Below are 6,876 nucleotides of genomic sequence, written 5' to 3' on the forward strand. Positions count from 1 at the left end.
GGATGATTTTAGTCTCACAAAATTCTAAGGATTGTGGTTCTGGCTAGCTCACTGGCTCTACAGCTCCCTATCCACCCTAAAGCAGCCTGTTTTTCTGGTTCTGAGGCTTTATTTTATTGAGAGTGTACAGAACTTAAATACCTGCTTAAGGAGTTGTGCTACTAACCAGTGAATAGGTATTTCTCACTTAATATGAATCCCCAAAGGCTAAAAATATATCTATGAAGGCCTGTGTCACTTAACCTTTCATGCTATCAAAGGCTCTTCCCACATTGCGTATTAAGTCCTATAGATCTCAAATACTCCCACTTTTTAGGGCTATACTACATAGGTCTTTATTATGGAAACAAAAAATCCCATCCAAAAGGCTGTAAATTAGAGTTTTGCTCAATTCTGAAGAGTAAATATAAACTCAGCTGAGGTCTGGATTGGAGACAATGTAAGCGACAACCAGAGGAAAGGGGTAGGCTGCCTACCTTTGTTCAATTCCCAAAGGTCAAAACCAAATCAAAACCAGATTCACAGCACAACCAGACACCTAAACACAAACTCACAGGCCAATTTAGGCATAAATCTATAAGTAATCCAAAAATGATCACTTGTAACTTTTCCATTATAATCGACTAACACTAATCTACTTAAACCATGAACACCCTGGGAAATATAAAATGTGGGGATTACAGTCTTGCTCCAAAATCAATATATGAAACCCAGGGATAAAACACAGGACTGGCTCCCCTCAAAGCAGCACCACCAAATGGAGGAACCCCTGTGTGCAAAGTATGCATTACGTGTCCACTCAAAACTGCCTAGGAGATTTAAAGTTTCCTTCTCCATAGAAAGCTCCCCTGGTCCAAGTTTAAAGCTCTTAAGCAACAGAAGACAAAAGGGTGTATTTTATTAAGAAAGGGTGTGATCAAGTATAACTTGTATCAACAAGCTAATAAATGTATTCACCTAAGCACATTTGTGCAGAGGAGGGTAAAGGTTGGGTTTTGATATGCACTAAGGATCGTCCTAGGTAGTTAGTGGATGTTTTATTTTTGTACCTTTAGAACAAGTGTGAGATTCAGACTCAACTTTGAATGAAGTCTGAGTAAGAACCAGTCAGTGTTGTTCAGGTTTTCCCATCAAATCTATCTGCACCTACGGTTTTAAAAGAGCTCACCACTAAAAAATGATAAACTAGTTTGTCTCTGAGAATAACATATTCTTTTCAGACTAATAAAGTCAGTGAAACAGACAGACTTGTTAGACACTGAACCCAGCAGCGGTATACAGATGTGTTAACTTCTTTATTCAGCCTCCAAAAGCCACTACCTCTTTGTCATTACTGTTGTGTTAAAAGCCAGTCATTCACATTTTACAGTCCTTTCTACATCTGAAAAGATCTTTTTTAAAAAAATAATCTTTTGCCTGACCTGTGATGGCACAGTAAACAGAGCTTGGAGGTCACTGGTCTGAAACCCCAGGCTTGCCTGGTCAAGGCACAAGCAAGAAGCAACTATGAGCTGATTGATGCTTCCTGCTCCTCCTTCCTGCCTTTCTCTAAGATCAATAAATAAAATTTTTTTTAAAAAGACAAAAAAAATAACAGAATCTCTAAAAAAATTTTTATAATAGATGACGGGAAGACAGGCATCACCAGGTTCACCCAAAACATTTTCAAAGAGATCGACTACTGAAAACGTTAGCAAAATACGCTTCTTTGGAAAATATGGAAAGTTTTTTTTTTTTTTTTTGGTGGGCCAATAGCTTTAATCCTAGCTTGCACTTGGCGGGCAAGAAATACACAGTGGGGAAACATTTCCCTTTCTATTCAGGACTCCCAAAGCCACTGACTTATCCGAGTTTTCTAGAATCAAAGGTTTCTACCTCACCAGCCTTATTCACTTCTGTTCCCCATCTCCTTTTCTCTGCACAAACTCTGCACAAAATGGCTTCTCCTTCAGGACTCCACCATCTTGGTTGCTTCTCCCCTCCTCCATGTGGCCTCTGTCTGCTCTCCTCTCTAATACTAATCTCAGGAACCAAGAGCCGTAAAGTTTTGATTATAGATGGAAGCCAAAAATCTGTACTTATGATGGTGGCAATTTTATTATGTGGATCTTATTCAACAAAGTAAGTTCTGTAATTGTTCCCACATTTATGACCCAGGCTCAACTAACTGCCACCCTACCTGTGTGAGCATGTGTGACACACTGAACCTTGTTCTTCCCTGTGTTTTATCTTGTGTTCTGACGCCATCTCGCTGATGAAAACGAGTTACAGCTCTGGCTGGAATTTCATGTGTGCGTGTGGGCGTGTTCCATATCTATACAAACACATTTCATGAGATATTGCAGTTCTTGAAGACAGTTCCCTTTTTTTGTTTAATTTTTCCATTGATAGGGGAAGGAAGGGAGAGAAAGAGGAAGAGAGAGAGAGAGAGAGAGAGAGAGAGAGAGAGAAGCATCAACTTGTAGTTCCAGTTAGTTGTTCCATTCAGTTGTGCACTCATTGGTTGCTTCTTGTATCGTGCCCTGACCGGGATCAAACCTACAACCTCAGTGCACCGGGATGATGTTTTATCCACTGAGCCATCCAGCCAGGCGAAAAGAGTTATTTTTTTATTCAAAAACTAAATAAGTCCTGGCCAGTTGGCTCAGTGGTAGAGCGTCGGCCTGACGTGCAGGAGTCCCAGGTTCAATTCCCAGCCAGGGCACACAGGAGAAGTGTCCATCTGCTTCTCCAGCCCTCCCCCTCTCCTTCCTCTCTGTCTCTCTCTTCCCCTCCCGCAACCAAGGCTCCAATGGAGCAAAGATGGCCCGGGCACTGAGGATGGCTCTAATGGCCTCTGCCTCAGGTGCTAGAATGGCTCTGGTTGCAACAGAGCAACGCCCCAGATGGGCAGAGCATCGCCCCCTGGTGGGCATGCCGGGTAGATCTTGGTCAGGCGCATGCGGGAGTCTGTCTGACTGCCTCCCCGTTTCCAACTTCAGGAAAATACAAAAAACCCTAAATAAAACAAATTCATTTTCATTGAAAAAACTGCAGCCTTAAATGCAACAATACCAACCCAACTGGCTCTGACACGGAATAAGAGTTGAAAGCAGCTTGAAGGGGAATGCCTATTGAAATCCGCACATGTGAATCTGCACAGCTTTGTAACCAAACGTCTAGCACCACGGAGGTACGGAGCATGCCAGCTGGGATGGCACTGTGAGCCACAAAATGTGGGTTGTAATCCCAAATCTTGAGCACAAACCCTGGTTTCCAAGCTGGCAGGTGCTAAAAACACAGCAAATGTCACGCTTGCAGCTCCCGGGATGGGAGAACTCAGGGTACAGGAAGCAAGCCAAAGGGAACAGAGCAACAGTTAAAATTTAGTTCAACTTGATATTACTTTTGTTTTTTTGCAAAGTTAATAGTCGCAGTCAGTGTCAGGAGCTACAAGAAAACATAAGCCATGAAAAAACAGCGAAAAGTTTATGCATGATAAATAAGCAAAAATAAACATAACGAAGAAATAAACATCTATTCCACTGATAGAGAGGGGAAGGAAGGGAGAGAAAGAGGAAGAGAGAGAGAGAGAGAGAGGGAGGGAGAGAGAGAGGCATCAACTTGTAGTTCCAGTTAGTTGTTCCACTCAGTTGTGCACTCATTGGTTGCTTCTTGTATCGTGCCCTGACCGGGATCAAACCTACAACTTCAGTGCACCGGGATGATGTTTTATCCACTGAGCCATCCTACATTCAAAGTTACTGCTATATGTAAAACTTACGAAGCCTGTTGCACTATTTTAATACCAAGATTCAAAAGTCTAATTACTCCCTGGCTTTTCCCTGATCTATTTATGATCTTAGCGCAAGTAAACTCTAATTAGTTTCACTATAACATGGGGATTCACCCTAGTTTGCCTCAGTTACTCCACCAAAAACATAACAAAAAAGTCACATCATTTTCATACTGCTGCATGCAGAATCGACTCCGGCTCAATGTTTTGTTATTATCTTCAAATGAAAACAACTTCAGTTTTTTTCCTTAAATTATTCTTTAGTGGAATTCAGATGTAGTATTTGAGATACAAGCCCAAACTTTAACTTTCCTTTTCTGTCAACTATGTGCCATATAAGTCACTGCCACAAGAAAAGGCTATTTTTAACTCCTCCCCAGTGAGATGCTCAAAGCCGCTGCTCCCCATGCAAATGGAACTGGATTTCATTTTCATTAGGGAGTGAGGAAGCTGTTCAACTAGATGTTGTTTATGATGTCACTGAGTTCAAATTCTCAACTTGAAAACTAAATCTTTTGGATTTGAAATACCAAGAAAATAATTTAGTCTCTGGCTCCAGTGGCTAGAACATTCCTGGGAGCAATATGAAAAAAAAAAAAGACATTTGTCCTACATCTTATATCAAGCCTGTGGATTTCTTAACTCTCCTCAGCAGTTTGCTAATCATCTACATTAACCAAAAGCAAGGATGTTTCATTTCATGCAAGGCCGTTTCAGTAACCATTATGAGAGGGACCAGGCTTGCCTATTTTTATGTGCATATCCCATCTGTAGTTCACCTGAAACAGAAAAGAATTATTATAAATGAGAAGTTGGCTTGCTATTTTAAGTACTATTTTACAGCTCCTCTTAACTTTCACAAGGAACAACAATGACAAACTTGATCAATACTAGGTTACTCAATCATTGTACTGTTAACCTATCTAACTTAAAGTAGTGATGCTTTGACAACGTCTATCCTAATGACACACATCATATCGTACTCACCTCATCTCTAAAGAGCTCATACAAAATGGTTCAAAGACTCAAGCTCTTTGAGTTAGCTAGACAAAATGACACTGGACTGGCCGTATTTCTAGTCATACTAAGCACTCCAGAAATTGAGAATTAATCACTTAACCACCAACCAAATGTTTTTTCGACAAGCATAAACAACCATGTGCTGTCAGTTCTAGTATGAAGTCCAGACAAATTGCTTGAAGTATTACCCAACATCAAACTTTAAAATGTCATTGTGAATGGCACTGTTACCTCAACTTAGAGGAGGAAAAGAAATATGGCTCACCAATTAGAGAAATCAAACCTAGATGCAAGTTGGAAGTCAATGCTACAATCTTAGCCAACTACTTCCCAGTACAAGACCCAAATCCATCCCCACCGTTTCATTAAACCTGATGTCGGTCATCTGCATCCAGTTCCCTTGTTTGATGTCGCTGGAAACAGTGCCTTGGTGAAGCATCCACTCCCATATGTGCCTTGACCAGGCAAGCCCAGGGTTTTGAACCAGCGACCTCAGTGTTCCAGGTTGACGCTTTATCCACTGCGCCTCCACAGATCAGGCCTCCTGTCCTCTCCTAACTAAACAGAAAGGGGCTTTTGGCACCAGTCCTATCTAGAGACTAAGAAGGAGCCACACCTTTCTTTCTGGAAGTTCTGAAAGGCCCACCATTTCTACACTTTCCCTCTTACTAATTTATCCAGCACTCCCTCTCTTCTCTCCGCTTCTGGAATAGAAATGCCTTACAATGAAAATAAGCACATTAACTAGGTGGCTCCGAGAAGTCACATTCCGAGTAATACAATGGACTAGCTCCAGCGGGAAAGAGGGGCCTTGGAGGAGAGAATATTTAGCCCCAGTGTGTGCTAGCTGCTTCACGCTGCTTTTCCTCATTCAATATTGACAATTTTATTATTATTATTATGTGGAGTCTACACAACTGTATCTCTGCACTGAACCAAACCACTGGAGAGAGAAGTGCGAAAGGAAAACCAACTTTAAATAAAAGTACCTACTACACATTAGGCACTGTGAGCACCTTTAACATATGCGAACTTCTTTGGGGGGATAAGCTGGTATAGGACAGACGGAGAGGATCCTGCAGAGGATCCCAGAGACGTATAAAGCGTAAGAAGGGCAGGCCCACGTGCTCTACTCAATCAGGCGTCTCCGTGTAACAGGAGAGGTTTAGGGGAGACACTCAGGTCACCTGTCGACATGTGGTCTGTGTGTGTCTGGGCTAAAGAAGAATCAAATTAGAGAGATCCGGCCTGACCTGTGGTGGTGCAGTGGATAAAGCGTCGACCTGGAAATGCTGAGGTCGCCGGTTCGAAACCCTGGGCTTGCCTGGTCAAGGCACATATGGGAGTTGATGCTTCCAGCTCCTCCCCCCCTGTCTCTCTCTTTTCTCCCTCTCTTTCTCCCTCTCTCTCTCCTCTCTAAAATGAATAAATAAAATAAAATTTAAAAAAAAAATTAAGAGAGATCCTTCAGATTACCACAATTTTTCTTGGCCCCAATGTTGATCTCAATCTTTCCATACATAAAGGAGAAGTGGACTAACCAATTAGATGTAAATTTCTGAGTTTCTTGGATAAAACATCTCTATAGTCAAATGAATACAAACTAAAATCACCAAATACATATCAGAGACAAACAATATTCAAATCCAAGGTTTACCAATGCATGCACACAATTTTAGTTTGAAAAATACTCATGCAATTGCTTCAAATGTTTTATTATAAGTACATAATATTTTTTTCATATACATAGATAGATACCTTGGTTTAAAAGAACCATAAAGTGACCTAACAATTGATATTAATCTAACAGAGTATTTACATTTCCCATATACAGTGGAAACCTGTTGGCCTTTCCCTAAAACTTGGGTCAGTTTCAGCGGTTATTACAGACTGAATTTGTCTCTCCAGAATTCATATGTGCAAGTCCTACCTCCCAATGTGAAGGGATTTGGAGATGGGGCTTTTGGGAGGTAATTATGGTTAGATGAGCTCATGAGGGTGGGGCCCTTATAATGGGGTTAGTGCCCTTATAAGGACAGACACCAGAGAAGCTCACTGGATCTCACTCTCCTCCCCCCTGG

The sequence above is a fragment of the Saccopteryx bilineata genome, chromosome 7 (assembly GCF_036850765.1).
Source record: "Saccopteryx bilineata isolate mSacBil1 chromosome 7, mSacBil1_pri_phased_curated, whole genome shotgun sequence".
Classification (NCBI taxonomy): domain Eukaryota; kingdom Metazoa; phylum Chordata; class Mammalia; order Chiroptera; family Emballonuridae; genus Saccopteryx; species Saccopteryx bilineata.